Source organism: Osmerus eperlanus, chromosome 17, assembly GCF_963692335.1.
Source record: "Osmerus eperlanus chromosome 17, fOsmEpe2.1, whole genome shotgun sequence".
Classification (NCBI taxonomy): domain Eukaryota; kingdom Metazoa; phylum Chordata; class Actinopteri; order Osmeriformes; family Osmeridae; genus Osmerus; species Osmerus eperlanus.
Window position 1 is genome coordinate 9,809,907 of NC_085034.1, and position 19,052 is coordinate 9,828,958.

Below are 19,052 nucleotides of genomic sequence, written 5' to 3' on the forward strand. Positions count from 1 at the left end.
TTTTCCGTTTTAAGTCACAATCATTTTAAGACTTTCAAATGTTTCGAAGGCTAACATACAACTTATCATCACTATTGTACATGTCCAAGGACTGAAAGTCAATTTCTTGTCCTGGTCTTATTACACTCCATTGAGGATCAACTTTGACTGTATATGCATGCAGGTGTGAATCATAACACATTGGGACAAGAAGCTTACCACAAAGAAGCCACAGTGTGTTAATATTGAAAATGTATTTGATAAAAAAAGAGGAATATTCTCTGCATGCAAATAATCAACAATGAATACATCTTTACATGCATATTTTACACTGTTAATAATGACCCCTGAAACATGCTGCATGCTATGAAATGTGCCTTCATTTCCATGTACACTAACAATACATCTCTGTAGCGCTAATGGGAGTGATGAAAATAGAGTATCTGTACTCGTCCCTGTAACCATCTCAAATTCATTAAGAAGGTTGTCTTGGGAAAACTCCCAGCATTGTCGCATTTGGTGCCTGTCACTTAGTTTTTGCTAAATTAATGACATTTCGGCAGCTACTTGCAACAGTCTTAAAGTACTGGTGTTTTGCCTCAAAGCGCATGCACCATAATGTATGCAAGGGGCCGTACATAGAAATAAGTCTTGAGTAATGTATCATATAGTGGCATTTCGGAGTGATGACATTTCCAAAGACATCCTTAAGTTTAGTAAGAAATTCACAAACAAGCAAGTTTAAAACAGATAGACTTTCACTTTTCACTTTTGGGGCAATTACAATGTCAACTATGTCACGACAGATCAGGTAAACATCCCAATACTTACAATCCGGTGGAACGCGGTGTGCCATTACAAAAGGCAAAAGCCTAAAAAGACACCATTTCTGAGAGGCAGACCCTGTAATCCCAGAGTTCTGCATTAGTCGCTCTAAAAAAAGCACTGGTCTGTTTTTTTTTAATCATTTTGACCAATATGTAGTTGTTGTAGTTGTTCATTAATTTCCTGAATGGTTATGTGTTTTTCTTTGTGTGCTTGGCACACAACTAGCTTCACTGTAAGTGGAACAACTCCTTCTAATATGTCATGCATAATGTCAGGTGGAAATGCTTTTGTCACGTCAAAATATTTAAGGTCATTAAATGGAGAAGGACCATTTACTCCATATGTTGCTTTATGCTCAGGGTTTTCAATACATTTCAGATGATACATATGTGCCTCTGGGCTTCTCAAGACAAAATCTTCCTCATTAAAAAGTTCTTTCATTTCTGAGTATGTAGCCATGCAAAAGCGGCAAATTCTGTTTGAGCTAAATGACATGGTGAAACCACCCAGCATGTGGGCTGAAAGATTATCTGCTGAAAATGTTGCTAGTGCTGCATGAATAGTCTGCTGAATCCCATCCACTGTGATAGTGATACCATCTCTTTGAAGTATTTTGAGTTCGTCCAACATGGGTTTTAAGATAGTTTGTAAACCACAAGGTTTAAGAATTTTTTGACGGACTAAAAGAGCCAGATGGATATGCTTAAGTTTAGATCGGTGTTTGCTATCAAGGTTGCCTATCGTATAATAGAAAGCGCAAAGCTTGTGCTTTGTTCGCTTTGAGCCTAAGGGATTGACCACCTCAAATTCATCTTCATAGAAGTGAAAGACGTAAAGCATGTGGGTTAACTTTGAAGAAGGGATGTTCTTTGAAGTAAGTACCATCAGAAAAGTCACTTAAGTAATTTGGATCTCTGTCCATATACCTGTTGGTTTGAATTTCGTCGATTGTGTCCTCATGTGAACGTTGAAGGATTCAAAATCTTTGTGTCTATTCCAATATGTAATGATGGTAATTCAATGACACAAATCTGTGTTCTAGAAAGAGTGGTCTGGAGTCGCAGAGGTCCGATAATATCAGCTTTAATGCAGCAGTTGGAAATCAACAAGTACAGAGCTCTGGGGTTGTCTACGTTTCCCTACCCGCAACAGAGTTTGGGCTGGTTCACGAAGTCCAACTGGCTATCTGTCCCTCCCCAGCATATATTTATACAGTGCAATTGAAAAACAAGTATCAAAAAAGGGTTGAGCTTGTTCTCTCGTGCATCAGGGAGTTGTTCTTGCCTCCGCGTCCCACCTGCTCGGGTGCCGTCTCCACCCAGATTCAAGGTTGTTTCTGAAAATGAAGAGATAGAGACACAAAGAACAGCCTGCTTCCCACACCCAGTGTGAGACCCAATGTTTAAGCCTGAGCACACTTCTAAGTTCATAACTTTAATAAGCACAATGCATAACTTTAATAAGCACAATATATTCTTTAACAATAGTGTTTTAAAACCTCTGTGATCGGCACATAAGAGTATGTACCTATTTTGTGTCCACTTTCTGACCTCAAAATGTGATGCACAGGTTCAACCAACATGAGCTTCGATTTACAATGTTCTTTCAACATGTATGGTGATCTAACAGCTGCTGAAGCTTTTTCAAAAAAATCTGTAGACTGAATCACCTCTCTTAGTTCAGGACATTCCAAAATATTTAACCCATTTTCTTGAAGATGGTAAGTAATGAAAGCGTCATAATTTTCTTTAAAATAACAAAATAAAAATGTTATGTCATTTACAATTTCCTGTTGGACAGCCTGTGGAATGTGATTTTTTTCTCTACATTTAAGAATGAAGCTACAGAGATTTTCTTTAAAATGTCTCAACAATGCATCCATACTAGGTGGTATATTTGCTTCCGGCTGTAGATCATTGTCTGTGTTGTCTATATCATTGTCCATGTTTAGATCAGTGTTATTGTCCATATCCAGGTCGTCATTATTAGGTAGCACATGCTCCCCGTGTTTACGTTACACATGACGCCTGTAAGATTTGTATAATGTAAACGCTGACTTACAGTCATTTATCCCACACGTGATATTGAAGTTGGCTTCGTGGGCATGGATAAGGCCAACATGTTGAACCATTTTCATTAAGGTGAAGGTGGTTCTTCTACACCTTGTACATCTATACGGTCGTGGCATATTTAGTATAGTAGATTTATCACTCGAGTCACAGTGAGTGGAAGGGGCTTTTCACCCACCACAGTAATGTTCAGTAGTGTACGTTGTAGAAAGGACAGGGTATTCTTCATGTAGCTTGGGTAGGCCATGTTGAAAACAAAGTAGGCACAGAAGGCAGCTGTGACCCCTTCCTCAACTCCTGTTCCCCTGCACAGATCCACGCCGTCCACTTTGACCGTAACCTTCCTGGTAAAGGCCATCTTCCAGTCAGCGTCTTCCAACTGTACAGTTGGATAGGGACTTTGAGTGTCATACTGTTCAAAGAAAACATAAATGTCACAACAATGGCAAAGTTAGCAAGTTATTAAAACCGATAGTTTCATGCAGCTCCTGACCATTATCACAGTTGAGCAAAAACTGTATGAAAGTGTAATATGGCAATTTTTTTGTTGGACACAAACAAGCTTTTTAACCCAAAACCCCTTTCCATTGGATTAAAGGAACTAACTCCATACCTGTCCCAATGTAATGAACTGGTCAACCTTCTCTTTAAAGATGTGAGGCAACAGGATCAGCGCAGCACGGAGGTCAACGTCTGTAAGACATTATAGTCATTTATAGTCTATGTAGTGCATGTAGGACATACAAAAATAAAACAGTAGACTACCTGGTAGATCCTCTGTCAGCACTTCCTCCCTTGCTTCTGTGTACATTTTGGCTAATGGGGATTTTCCTTGCACCAGCTTGACCACCTTAGGCACCAGTGAATCCCTCTTTCCAGCGTCTGTACAAGTTCACCGCAGATGGATGCATCCTGTCAACCTCATCACACAACTGAAAAGAGTTTACAGAAAGGAGAAATGCATTAAAATAATTTTACATCATCGTTTCAAAACGGAAAGAAAAAGTAGAAAGGAGGGGGGTACTTTCATTTAAATCAATTACCCCTGTGGGTGTTCTTAGGAAAGGGTATTCAATACGTCCTCCACTGTCATGCCATCTGCGATCTCCTTTCGTCGCCATGCAAAAGTTCGCTGCATGCGGTCGTTGACCACGGAGGTGTCAGGTGTGTAGCGGGGTTTGCTCGTTTAAAGATAGAAATACTTAATTTATCATAAAGTCTGGGGCACCACCCTAATATTGGTTTAGGACATTAGGGAATCCTATGTTTAATATGTAATAATCAGTCTCATCTTTAGGAATGAATTCGTTCTAAGAGTAGAGCCAATCGTAACATCAGTGAACACGCACGTCAAAATATCTTTACAATGAATTTATTCAAGTAAGGTAAACAGATCTTATGAAAAGTTGGATTATGGGTTTGATATGAGAGATTGGTTTCAATGAACAGAATGAAATGGTCTAACTTAAAGAAAGGCAGAAATTGTACAGTCAGTGATTACATCCTTACAAATCATAAACAGAGCTCACGCCAATGCCATGTCGAGGAGGAAAGAGCGTTAGCCATAGTTACGTTTGATCAGGGGTTGATCAATGATGTTGAGGGCGGTTTGCGCCAAAGGTCCATTTGAAGAATCTGAAGTCACAGCGCGGCTGCGCTGGGTCATGTGACTGAGTCTGCGGGATCTCAGTGAAGTCGCATTTGGAATTGCGTTTTTGGTTCTTCTGTTGAAACGTCCCGATAGTGACGCGTTCACTATGAAGTTGAATCTCAGGAGAAGCTTGGCGACGTCCTTTGGAACGCCAATCCTGATGGCGTTCATGCCATGGTCGGTTTCGCTGGAGTCAGAGATTGATGGTCATCTTAGGGCTTTATACAGTTCGAGGGAGGACCCGTCTGGGGTCAGATGTGGATTGGGGGAAGCTGGGTTCTCAACTCCCCCCTCCTTCCTTCACACCTACCAAAGGTGTGATCTGATCTCTGGCTGATCATTCGATGGTTCAAATATTGTTCTGGACATCTTGGTACAGTTACAAAATATAGTTGAATGATTGTTTTATTATGATAGCTTCGTGTAGATACCAAGAATGACGTGGTTATCTTTCAGGAAGAATGAGTTGTTACTAGAATCAAGATTTCAGTGAACACAACATTAAAACAAAGTAACAAACATAACACAAATATCCCTCTCATAATTCTCCACCTTGTACTCTTGTGGTAAAGTCTCAAGAACTTTCCTCAAAAGTTCTGATCAAGGTATGTTCTTTGTTCAAATCGCCGCCGAAACGGATAGCAAATGGTCGCTGGAGACGTGTTGTCTAAATCAGGCCCTTTGAAGCTTGCAAGCTAGCAGGAGGGCTGATTTGGTAGATTGGGGAGGTCCCCCCCCCCCTTCTATGGTTCCTTTGCATCGGCGTTGGGTGGGTAATCAGCATACTGAGGGTGTCACAAGGGCTGATTCTGATGTGATTGAATCACTCTTCAGGTGTGGCAAGATGTTGGCTCCGTGTGGTCTTGTGGACCTCACTACATCCCCCCGGATGTCAACTTTCATAGACCGTCGTCGATGAAACTGTTGACATGAAGACAAGAGAAGAAAGACCACAGCAGCGTAACAGCATGTCACCCCCCCTCCCCAGACATTGGCATGGCTATGAGTGATTAAGCTATGACATGACATAGGAAAAGGTTGAGAGGAAATTATTGAAACAAAAAGAGGCACTTGAAGTGGCTTACAATGGCCGTAGCAATTGAAGCTTTGTGACTAGGGGTCTAGATGAGGGAAAAGTTGTCGGCTTTCCAATCTTTTTAAATCAAACTAGTTTCAATAAACTCATTTAGGTTATGGTTACAATTGACTGCCAAAGACGTATACAAATAACAAATAAAGGTACAAGGTAATTATAGTACATACTTTACACAATTATAGTTACTAAGAAGCTTCTTGAAGTCAACGTAACTAAACCACATTGATGAACTGCATCTAATAATGTAACTTTAGTTTGGCAACCACTGTTATTTTAAAACACAGTTAGCTGCGGGAATAGTCAATGCTTTTTTCGACAAGCTATATCGTGGCGGCATAATAGGTTACGTGTAGAAACTGCATTGTTTAGTTGCTTCTAAACAAAAGTCCTTCAGGACTAAGCACTACTGTCTGTTTCCTTGAACTAGACATGTGCACCAACGTATTAGTTGGTTGGTTAATTCACTTAACCAAATAGCTACACTATTAAAATAGAGGCTATAATAAAGGCTCTTATGCTACTTTCCTTGAAGAGCTGGCCGAGGCAGATTACAACGTAAATGTCGGGGAAGCGGTGTTTCTGAGCACGCGCGTACCTCCGGTCAAACCTAGCTGCTTCCTTTGAGCTAGCTGGTCCCACACACACACTAGCAGCTATTTCACGAAAAACAATTGAATACGCACACAGCCACTGTAGCCTAGGCACAGTAGTATTAAATACATGGTGCTACATACAGTTAGAGCTCGCTCTATTTTAACAGTTCGTTTCACAAAAGTTACGATTGCTCATTTCAATCTATCTTAGCCTCACACGGGGCGCCAATATGTAGCGGGGTTTGCTCGTTTAAAGATAGAAATACTTAATTTATCATAAAGTCTGGGGCACCACCCTAATATTGGTTTAGGACATTAGGGAATCCTATGTTTAATATGTAATAATCAGTCTCATCTTTAGGAATGAATTCGTTCTAAGAGTAGAGCCAATCGTAACATCAGTGAACACGCACGTCAAAATATCTTTACAATGAATTTATTCAAGTAAGGTAAACAGATCTTATGAAAAGTTGGATTATGGGTTTGATATGAGAGATTGGTTTCAATGAACAGAATGAAATGGTCTAACTTAAAGAAAGGCAGAAATTGTACAGTCAGTGATTACATCCTTACAAATCATAAACAGAGCTCACGCCAATGCCATGTCGAGGAGGAAAGAGCGTTAGCCATAGTTACGTTTGATCAGGGGTTGATCAATGATGTTGAGGGCGGTTTGCGCCAAAGGTCCATTTGAAGAATCTGAAGTCACAGCGCGGCTGCGCTGGGTCATGTGACTGAGTCTGCGGGATCTCAGTGAAGTCGCATTTGGAATTGCGTTTTTGGTTCTTCTGTTGAAACGTCCCGATAGTGACGCGTTCACTATGAAGTTGAATCTCAGGAGAAGCTTGGCGACGTCCTTTGGAACGCCAATCCTGATGGCGTTCATGCCATGGTCGGTTTCGCTGGAGTCAGAGATTGATGGTCATCTTAGGGCTTTATACAGTTCGAGGGAGGACCCGTCTGGGGTCAGATGTGGATTGGGGGAAGCTGGGTTCTCAACTCCCCCCTCCTTCCTTCACACCTACCAAAGGTGTGATCTGATCTCTGGCTGATCATTCGATGGTTCAAATATTGTTCTGGACATCTTGGTACAGTTACAAAATATAGTTGAATGATTGTTTTATTATGATAGCTTCGTGTAGATACCAAGAATGACGTGGTTATCTTTCAGGAAGAATGAGTTGTTACTAGAATCAAGATTTCAGTGAACACAACATTAAAACAAAGTAACAAACATAACACAAATATCCCTCTCATAATTCTCCACCTTGTACTCTTGTGGTAAAGTCTCAAGAACTTTCCTCAAAAGTTCTGATCAAGGTATGTTCTTTGTTCAAATCGCCGCCGAAACGGATAGCAAATGGTCGCTGGAGACGTGTTGTCTAAATCAGGCCCTTTGAAGCTTGCAAGCTAGCAGGAGGGCTGATTTGGTAGATTGGGGAGGTCCCCCCCCCCATTCTATGGTTCCTTTGCATCGGCGTTTGGTGGGTAATCAGCATACTGAGGGTGTCACAAGGGCTGATTCTGATGTGATTGAATCACTCTTCAGGTGTGGCAAGATGTTGGCTCCGTGTGGTCTTGTGGACCTCACTACAGGTGTCATCTTCTCATACTGCATATGTAGGACTTGCACATGCCTCTCAATAGAGGACGCGTCCTCACCAATCACAGCAGGTACCTGTTGGAAATAAAAAGTAAAACAGCTCAACCTTTCAATGCAAAACCTTTTTTTTTAAACTAAATTAGAATTTTGCAACCACACGAGGAGAACCTCAGTTACTATTCACAAACACATCCTGTAAAATATCATGCACAAAAACCTTTCTAGTATATGTATATATCTACATGGATCTACTAACTCGTGACACAGATCTGCAACAGGCTCCTGCCGCTTCTGTAGACTCTGGCTCTCTTGTGACCGAACTTCTCTTTACTCCTTTTCACTTCGTCTTCATGTATCAAAGGGGCACGCTCCGCTTTGAATTTGCGTTTCAGTGACTGATATACAATATGCATTATTGTATAATATACCATTAAATGTTATAAAAATAATTACATTAGAAAATAACTAGCTGCATAATATCAAACTTTATAACTTACATAGCCGTTTCCCTCCGGATCCTTAAGGAAAGGATACTTCACAATAAGTGCTCTAACTACTTGCACATATTCCGCATTGTTGGGATACCTGTAGGAAAGACTAAATTAATGAATAAAGCCATTTATACTCTACCAACACACTGCCATTTGAAACACACATTTGGCCCCGCATCTTAACTGACTGACATTTTCTCACCTCATAATACCTGTCTAGTTGATGTTACTTTTATGCAATGATAGTGACGACAACAAACATGGGTTTTCTAAAATGTTACATGAATAAAAGACATACTGACTTACATTGTGTGTTCTATAACTGCTTCATGCAGAACACGAATGATCGTATGTCGATCTTTGCTGGACTTCTGACATGCTTCCTTTTTGTCAAGTCTGGTCTGAAGATCTCTAGGGAAAGGAGGAATAAGAAAACCAAGAGGCAGTCTGCCACTTGCCTCATTTCTAATAAGGGATGGGGAAGGGAGGGGATGAAAAACACATAATTCTAATTAGCAACCAAGGCAATAATATATTCATTGTCATACTCCATTATATGTCAAAATATACTGTATAAGACATTTTTGTAATTTGTGTAAAAAAACCTACCTGTCTGTTGACAAAGGTTGCTCAGTGTTAACATCTGGCACTGGTACTAAAGTAAGTGTTACATGCTGTAGCTCCTGTACAAATGTGTTGAATTTCAGTTGCTTTTTAAATGACCCAGAAAAAAAGAATGCCACTGTCAGGCCAAATAGTGTCCTAGGGCCAAATAGTGTCCTACCTGACGTGAGATATCTACGCATGCCAGCAGCGGGAAATGTCCTGGTTGCTATTCTGGTTGCTAGGTAGGCGCTTCAAAATTACAATTTACCTCAGGCTCGCTCTCACAGTTTTGGACCGTCATCGGCTCGAGCTGTCATTTATCTGCTGACGCATCAAGGCCAGATCAAGACATCTACCCGGAGACAATCTACACCAGATAACCCTTAAATCATTCCTTTAGATTTAGTTCTTAGTCATAGCTATACAGTATATTGTTTTTATTAAGTAATTAGTTGATTTATTTTGAAGTAGTAACTTAGACTTTTGAAACTAGCAAGTTAGCTAGCTTTACACTAGTTTACAGAATAACATATTATCATATCAGTATAACATTTTGTAATTCCGATTGTTTATATTGTAATATTGGCTGTTTGATTGATTTCGAAGTTTAAGATTTAGTTGAAACTTTCTAGCTAGTCAGTTAGCTTTAAATAGTCTTACAGAATAATAGAGAAATACAGATAGAACCTATAGTTACAAAACAAATAGACGGACGTTTATACTTTGGCTATATTAATTAATACTTAGGCATTTTGTAATTGAAGTACTTAAATATGTCATCCTTCAGTGACATTTTTAATGATCTCTCAGCAGGGAAGTACAAGGAGGATGCCTCTCCTGGGCACAAGCGCTCCCTCCGGAGATCAGCTGATAAATTCATACTCCATGGTAAGATTTGTTAACCATACGATATAAATAGTCTTAACTACTACTAAATTGTTTTCCTTTATTTTACCTTAAATATTTTAAGACTTGTTTAAGACAATTGTTTTCAGTCTTTAACCGTTTTTATATTCTAGATGGTTGCACGTATTTGAGGGCCAAGGATGGTCAGCCACCAAGGAGGGTCATCATGTCTGACGAGGAAAGGGAGGCAGTTCTGACCGAGGTCCACGCCGGCCACTTCGGAGTGAAGCGCATGTTGGGAAAGATCAACCAGCGCTTCTACTGGCTTGGCATTGTCAAGGATGTGGAATACTGGGTAGTAAAAAACCCTATATCAATTACAAACTGTAGCAATATTGTTGTTTACACACTGCTAAGGAGCATCTCAACTTGCTCTTGATCATTTGTTTCAAGGTCCGCACCTGTGTGCCTTGCCAGAAGTTTGAGAAGGTGAAGACAGGCACCTGAGTTGAAGAGCATCAAGCCTGTTTCACCTTGGTACATGATTGGTGAGTTCTACTCATTCCACATTTAAATGAAACAGTTTCCCACCATTACTTAACGCCAAAAACATGTATTTGACTGTATACCAGGTGTGGACCTCATCGGACCGTTCAAGTCATCCAGGAATGGGCACATGTATCTCAATTTTCTCCTTGAAAATTCATGTTTTAATATAACAGCTATATTATAGCTCCATGTATTTTCTTGTGTTCTATGTACTGCTAGGACAAGACTGCCGTGGCAACATCCCAGGCCCTGATGGACATCTTCCACACCCATGGCGCACCCGAGGTCATCCTGACGGACCAGGGCAGAGAGTTCTGGAACAAGGTCAAGTTGATGATAAATAAAACATTGGATTTCTTAAGTGTTGAGGATATACTACACATATAAACCAAACTAATGATTACATTTGTACTTATTTAGGTTAACCAGATCTTGTTCGAGAAGTGGGGGGCAAAGCATCGGATCACGTCTGCCTACCATCCCCAGACTAACGGACTGGATGAGAGGACCAACCAGACGCTGAAGAGGGCCATCGGGAAGACTCTGGATGGGCATCAAGAACGGTGGGAGGATAACCTGAAGGTAATCTTGTTTGCACATAACACCAGTGTTCAGGCTTCCACCAGGTATTCACCCTACCGACTGATGTATGGTCGGGAGCCACGGCTGTCAACCGAGGTATGTCAACTTTTGATATTTTATTCTCAAATATTGCTACATTTGCAATAGAATTAAAAAAACACTAACTTCACGCAACTATCTGCTGCATGTTCTGTATTATCATGTCATTTCAGATCACAGGTGACCTTCCTCATGAGGTTGACGGGCCTGGTGAGGGCGCCTTTGAAGACTACCTCCAGACCAGGGCCAACAATGATGAGGTTTTCGACAAGGTGAGAGAAATGACCTGACGTTACATCACATATTACACAACTGTGCACTGTAGCTTTCACCACAAGGTGCACTCAGTTTCTGTAACACCAATGTGTATCACCCATCTGAGTGATGCTAAGTAATTGTTAGCGTAATAACAATGCATCACAGACACAAAGTTATAAAACAGGCAATATAAAGCTTAGTTCAGTCAAGACAATCACGTATTAGATTTGAGCATTTATTGTTACATGACATGGACATGTAGATTTAACTTTGGCGGAGTGGATGATCTAAGGGAAGCGCTCCCTGCCTCCTCGATGCAACACATCCATACTTGACATATGAGGCAGCAATAGAGATATAATCCCCCGGAGGGACCGAACAGACAGACAGCACGGGGGAGAAAGGGGATGGTGGAGGGTGGCAGCAGCACTGATCATACAACAACCGGGGTGAGTGTGTGCGTATCCGCGCGTCTTTTGAAGACGCCTTATCGGACGTGGCCCAATGGATATGCGCTGCTAACATGGGTGTGGTAGTGGGCAGAGGAAGGAAGGTGGAGTAAGACGCCTTACGTCCCCGATGACTGACGCGCGCTACCCGATTGCCCTGCCTGAACTAGCTGCGCTTATTTGCTTTCCTTTCTCTTGAACGGTCAAGGTGCGACTCAACGTGGAGAAAGCCCAGGAGAAACAGCAGGAGGCCTACCGGAGGAGGACCAAGAAGGGGACCAAGCGCTTCAAAGTCCTCCCAGGCATGGAGGTGTTGAAGAAGGACGAGAGGAAGCGTGGGAGACCTGGACGCACAATGGATCCAGACTGGCCAACGAAGTACCGGTAAATAGACTTAACAGTAGTCAGAATGAGAAGGTAGTGATGTCCAGTTTTGCCATTATAGCATGTCTTCTTTAGGGTGACTGAGGTTGGAGACAACAACTTGGTGCAGTTGGAGACCTTGGACGGCCAACCTCTGAAGACCAGGACACCCTATGCCTCAGTGAAGCCTCTGCGGAAGAGTGAGTGTAACATAGCACAGTTCTCAATACAAAAAATCATTATGACACCACATCTGATAGATAACATTTCTTTGTTACTCTGTGATTGACACAAGGATTCCGAGCTAGCCCCCCCACAGAGGAAGCTGTGTCCCAATCCACCTGAGCCGGAGGGGGACTCACTTCAGGTACATAAAAAAGCATTCTGCACTAATTCTATATTATAGTGGCTGGATACTGTCACAAGACAGCATCTACTCCTTTTGGCCAGTCCCTATAATCTAACATTATTGTGTTTTTTAGGCTACATGCATTGGACTCCAGGAGCCTGTGTCCCATCCAACTGAGACAGTGTGTTTGGATGGGGCTGAACCTCTGTGCTCAGAGTTGGAGGAGGACTGTCTTCAGGTAAACTTCATGTTGATTTATATCACTATTCATTTTTTTTTTTATCAAACATGAGGTTGTTGATGCCTATTATGTTAATAATCAATTTGTCTTCTCTCAGGATGTCCAGGACTGTGATGATGTCATCATCACAGGTGTTAAGCGGGGGTTGGCCTGTCCAGCTTCACTGAGCAGGGTGGAGGTACTAAGGGCCACAGTTCTCTCCCCATGTTGTTGGCTGGATGATGTTGCCATTGACCACTCCCAGGCTCTCTTACAGGCACAACATCCCCATGTAGGAGGCCTCTATGCCACAGCATCCCTCGCCTTCCTCTCCTCTGTGCCTGCATCAACCCAGGGATTTGTTCAGATTTTAAATGTTTGTGCGAACCACTGGGTAACGGTAAGTAACATCAACTGCAAGGTAGGTACAGTTAATGTTTATGACTCCTCTGGTCACAGCAAAACCGAGGAGTTCATTTCTCTAATAACTGGTCTTCTGTCTTTCCCAGGTCCCCAGGTCCGCCTGCAGTGGCCTGATGTCCAGCAGCAGAGAGGCAGCTCAGATTGTGGGCTGTTTGCAATCGCAAACAGTCTCGCTCTCTGCAGAGGTGAGGACCCAGCATGCGTGGAGTATGAACAGTCCGCTATGCGTCACCACCTCTTTTCCTGCTTTCAGGCTGGGCACCTGACACCATTCTCCAGCTCCACACAGTGTCCCACGGCCAAGCCAGTGTACGCTATGGAGGTTAGCGTGCACTGCATCTGCAGGAGGACCATCCGGAAGGGAGTCGAGACCCTGGTTTCTTGCAGGAGGTGTGGTAAGTGTTTTCATTCATCATGCCTGCCTGTTGTAAATAATGTAAAAGAGTTTGTATGTTCTTGCTGTAACGTTGTTTTTTAAGTATTTTACAGATTTTCGAGGACACAGAGTAGGTTTGTATGTTGTGGAGTTGTTATAGCTGTATATAGCTGTGTATATCATATATGTTATATAATGTCAAATCAGTTCTGAAATCGTTTCATAAAATCATTTCTGAAATCATTTCATAAAATCATTTCTGAAATCGTTTCATAAAATCAGTTCTGAAATCGGTTCGTAATTTAATATATACACACTTGTAAACATATTTTTTATGTTGTACAAATATAACTAATTGGTTACACTGTCATACATTTTCCCTACTCTTTTACAGGTGTAGCAAATGTGTTTAGGACCATTCAGGAGTTGTCAAGATGCAGCAATTATGTCAACCTCTGTTACATTGTTCAGCCACTGCCAATTTATTTTATAAAATGTAACACTTTTTATGAAACCCATATGCAGACGGCATTACGGTAGGGATGGGACGTATGGCACTGACGCATCGATGCTTGTGTCGCAAAACCAATACGCACAGTTTCGAAAAAGTGTTTTGGAGCTTGTATCAAATTACGAAACCACGTGATAGATGACGTTCAATGCTTCAAACGTCACGAACTGGTTCGAAGTTTTGCCGCTCTTCTGAACCAGAGCCATAGAAGGAACAAAGCCACTGCTTCTTGTTAAAGACAAATCTCACATTGCCAGAGAAGCAGCACCAGGCATCGCTCGAGTTTCTTCCATCAGTCATTATTATTTAGCCAAATCCGTATTGTATAATTATAAATCCGTGCACTTGAGTGTTGTGTTATTTTATTGAAATGAAACGTAACATGATAGGACTAGGTAGGTCTATACAGTGCACAGAAAACAAATGTTGATGATTCGTCAACATTGTCAACAGTAATAATAATTAGTAAAAATAAAGTCCCCCCAGTTCACAATCGGCCTACATATCACAAATGTTAAGAATAAGAAAAAATCAGTGTAATCTAGTTCAATTTATATAAAAACCGTATCGTATAAAGTCCGTCCACCCGCATCGATAAGTAACGGCTTTTTTGGTGGTGTAGCTGGTTAAAGCGTTGTATGACAACGTATTGATTATGAGAGTCTGTATACCCGAGTTCGCGCCTCAGTGCCGCGAATCTCGGAAGATATTCTTTAACTTTTACTGTGAGAAAATGACATAATTCTAACGGCCTACAGATGTATCACAACATTTTAATGTGTGAGCACTAATATCAGATAAAAATGAACACATGTAGCCTTAATTAAAATATTAAATAACGTAGGGTAGTCTACCGTCGGAGACAACCACTACGCCTCATTCAGCCAATTTAAACGGCGGCTATATGACGCTGTTCATTTTCAATGCGCCGATAGTTCGGCTCTTTGGGCCGGCACAATCCGGAAGAAACCACCAAAGCTTCACAAGGCATCGTTCGCCCATCCCTACATTACGGTATATAGCATAGTGCATGCAGTTCTAATTGAGTTCCAGGGATGTATGTAGTCATACTATAGTATGTATACAATAAAGAATTATAAACAAATAGTTTTGAATTACCTATCCTTGTTGTGCTGCATTATAAGTGTAATTGAATCCGTGCACAAACATATATTTGGACTTAAATTAATATAATATTACAGTGCATGACAGAGCAAACTGATCAAAATATATGATTGTCACATAAAGATAGAGTAAAGGTAAGAGGTAGTTTTTCTAAGACGTAATATACAAACCCCTTTGTTAGTATGGCAAGTTTTGTATTTAGGACTATTTAAAACAATTTAGCCTATACTCTACGATTTGTCTATTCTCTTCGAGTTTTCACTCGTTCGATAGCTAGTGCTAGCTAGTTTGGTAAACAATAAAAAGATTACAAAGACTATTAAACACCTGCCTTCTGTGTTTTGTTGCTTTGTTGTTGTGTTTTGTTGTTGTTTTGTTGCTTCTGTGTTTTGTTGCTCAATGCTAAATAAGTTATTTTTTCGTCGAAAAAATAACTTATTTAGCATTGATTTTAACCGGCCGGGAAGGCAAAGCGTATAATATTCTCCCTGAGCGCGTTGCTATCTAAGGAATGTCAGGAATTTACATTTACATTTAGTCATTTAGCAGACGCTCTTATCCAGAGCGACTTACAGTAAGTACAGGGACATTCCCCCGAGGCAAGTAGGGTGAAGTGTCTTGCCCAAGGACACAGCGTCAGTTTGCATGACCGGGAATCGAACTGGCAACCTTCGGATTACTAGCCCGATTCCCTCACCGCTCAGCCACCTGACTCCCTTTAACATCAACATTACCTCTGACCCTTTGTGTTTCTTCTTCAGTCAGAATAAAACCGGCATCCTTCAACTTCTGGAGCAGCTCCTCCTTTGAAAACTCCATTGTTCTCTAGTTTTCGCGGCAGGGACCGTTGGGAGAAGCAAAGTGCTACAACCACTGCGCATGTGTGAACTCCCTCATTCAAAAATCAACATTCAATGTTGCCTCCGAGATAAATATTTTTTTAATGTCCAATTCTTATATTGCTATTCATTGTTGATTTCACAGAGTGCTTTATAGTTTACCAGCATTAATAACAATATACTTATTGTTTTCTAATCTCCTAGGTAATGGATTTGAGAACTTAATAATATTTGTGCTAAGCTACCAAAAAAAAGTTCATCGCTGAAATTCCAGTCGATTATCGTTGCGTCTATGTTTTATATAGAACTACTTTCTTCAGAGCGTAATAGTATTTTGGTGGCACGGTTTGACACGTGATCGTTCTACACCAATAAGGTAGCTGCTTTTTGTCAACATGGATGGATATGTTTGGCAAATAGTGGATGGGACCTTGCACGTAACAGAAATTCGGCCCCTGACAGTGTTTTGCATGTGATACACTGCGGCTGCAAAAGTGCGTGTGAGACAGGCAGATGTTCATGTTTTTCTGCAGGACTGTGTTGCACAGACTTATGTCGTTGTTGTAATTGTGCCAACACAAAAGAAACTGAGGAACTGGAAGATAACTGTCCTGACACTGACAGTGAGGACTGAGTGTCCTTAATCTGTTATTCCTTACTCTGTTTTGTACAGTTTTATATATCATATTTCATATTTTTCATTACGATTGTTTTTATGGTTGATCAGTGTTTTCATTTGTGAAAGAATGAGTAAATGAATGTTACAACAACGACATAAGTCTGTCTGTCTGTCCCCCCCCCCAGGTTAATGTAATAGCCTAGTTTTATAACTAATGTAATATTGCACATATTTTCGTACTATTTCCACTAAAGCAATAAGGTTAGGCTACTTAGAGACCTTCCACTCAAAGTATGTTCTAAATGGCATAAATGCTGCCAATTATTAATTGACGTATTAATAATTGACGTTGGTCAGTAGCCTATCGATTAAGGTACTCGAAAGCATGTACACTGTTTGTGTACTGATTTGAGCTTGATAGGCTAAGCATTCTGTAGCAAATAATAACAATAAACCCACTATTTATTAATTAAAACTACTTCTGCATAGTAATGCACCGAAAATACAAACGTAAGCAAAGGCAGCAATCGCTATCGAATCAACAGACATGTGCAATTTAGCTAGCAGGGGAATAATACAGATCACCAGTTAACTTCATTTAAATTAGCAAGAATATAGACTAATACAATAACAGTCTTAAATTAACTGACAAGTTAGCTATACGACTTCTCAAAGACGCACAATCTCAACTTCGGCGTGAAGCGCGTGCTATTCTCCGACATGCACTCTAACAATCACATAGACGTCCTAAAATTTTGTACAGCCCTATTTCTGATACCATGGCGGCATAAATGTAGTCGTGGCGGGCCGCCACGGCAAAATAAACATAGGAAACACTAACGTGCAAGGTCCCATCCTCTATTTGACAACCATATCCATCCATGTTGACAAAAAGCAGCTACCTTATTGGTGTAGAAGGATCACGTGTCGAACCGTGCCACCAAAATCCTATTACGCTCTGAAGAAACTAGTTCTGCATAAAACATAGACGCATCGACAATCGACTGGAATTTCAGCTACAAACTTTTTTTTGGTAGCTTAGCAGGACTGAGATAAAGATTGTGTAGATGCCAGACTGTGGAGCGGGTTGAAACGATAACAGGGTTCACCTTACGGCCTATACCGGGCAAATGCCCGTTGGGCCGGCGCACTTGGGGCCGATATGATATGATATTTTTAAATTAAGTAATTAACAAACATTCATCAAAGAATAAAACCATTGAGAAATGGTCCCCTAAATAACCTTACCAACATGCCAATTTTCATCATATCCCATTTTTAATCCTTATCCAACCAGGATTTACATTCGCATGCATTGAACGGAGGAATCTCCCTTTTTTTAACAAAAAAGATTGAAATCTCTATCTGTCTGCAATACCGCTCTCGGCCTCTTCGCAACTCGGCGCTCTCACGCTTGCCAGGCATAGACAGTAGAAGAAAGCACACGCAGCAATTGACTGGTTAGGCAACCCTGGATACAGGACTGTTAACGGTGTGTTTTTCGCCTGGAAGTCTCTAGAAATCTGGCAACTTATTGAACGAAATTAAAAAGAGTGAAAGAGACAGACACCAGAATGAACGCGTTCAAAGTATCGTTCATCAGGCAGTAATACAGTACGTTCAGTTCACGTTCACCAAAATTATCAAAGAGTTCATGAACTTTCGTTCAATGAACGCGTTCAGGCGCAACACTGGATTTAACCCCTACTGGAGAGAGTTGTGGGAGACGACGATGATTGGTCAAAGTTGCGGGAAAATTGCGGTGATTGGTTAAAATTGCAACGTTGCGCTGAATTCGCGGGGAATCGTTGAATTCGCGTGAATTGGTGCGATCGCAACATTGTGAATTCCTGGAGGGTCTGCCTAATGAGAAGCTCCATTGAGAACCAGCTGGTGTACTGTGTTCCCTATGGGCTGCAGGGTATGAGGCTGGGTCAGACCGAGAGTGACAATAATAAGAGACTCACCTGGAGCCTCTTATTCCTCCCCTGCTAGGATCTCTCCAGTGTCCCCCAGCATGAGGTGTTACTCCTGAACAGGAATCCTACACATCAGTCCTGGTCACCATGGAAAAATGCTGCTAGGGCACATACTGTACTGTACAGAGGGGATGGCAGAGTCAGGAATGTGTCTCTCCAACTATTTAGGAGTGTTATTGAATTCAGATCTACAGAGAGGGGGGAGATGTGTCATGGCCGTGGCCGTGCCCCCAGTGTTCTTGTCAAGAGAGAGAGTGAGTGAGTGCCCTAGTGTTCAGTGTCTCCCTGGGTATGTTCCGGTCCTGGTCTTTTCTGTCTCTCCTGGCTCCCTGCACCTCCTGTTTCTCGTTTCAATCCCCCAGCTGTTGTCCATTGTCTAATCACCTGCCCTGTATATCTGTTTGCTCCCTGTGTCGTGTTCTCATCATCGTGTGAGTACCTCTGTGTTGTCCCTCGTTTAAAATAAAACACCTTTGTTCCTGATCCTGCCTATGTTTGGGTCCTACCCCTGCACCCACACTGTGACAAGTTGGGTAACAAAGAAGACATTCAAGGTTGCATGTTGTAAAGAGCATCAGTATTTGAAGGTATACACGCTGCAGTGTTTTA

At 41.4% G+C, this 19,052-nt stretch overlaps 2 long non-coding RNA genes across 2 annotated transcripts; one reads left to right on the forward strand and one right to left on the reverse strand.

The window, feature by feature from the left end:
* Positions 1-8,311: 8,311 nt before the first annotated feature.
* On the reverse strand, positions 8,312-9,053 carry LOC134037686 (uncharacterized). Its single transcript, XR_009932560.1, has 3 exons — positions 8,920-9,053; positions 8,617-8,775; positions 8,312-8,404 (listed from the first exon to the last, which is right to left on the reverse strand). It is a non-coding gene; the product is annotated as an uncharacterized LOC134037686 (long non-coding RNA).
* Positions 9,054-9,955: 902 nt separating this feature from the next.
* Positions 9,956-10,435, forward strand: LOC134037950 (uncharacterized). Its single transcript, XR_009932613.1, has 3 exons — positions 9,956-10,117; positions 10,216-10,310; positions 10,395-10,435. It is a non-coding gene; the product is annotated as an uncharacterized LOC134037950 (long non-coding RNA).
* Positions 10,436-19,052: the final 8,617 nt, after the last annotated feature.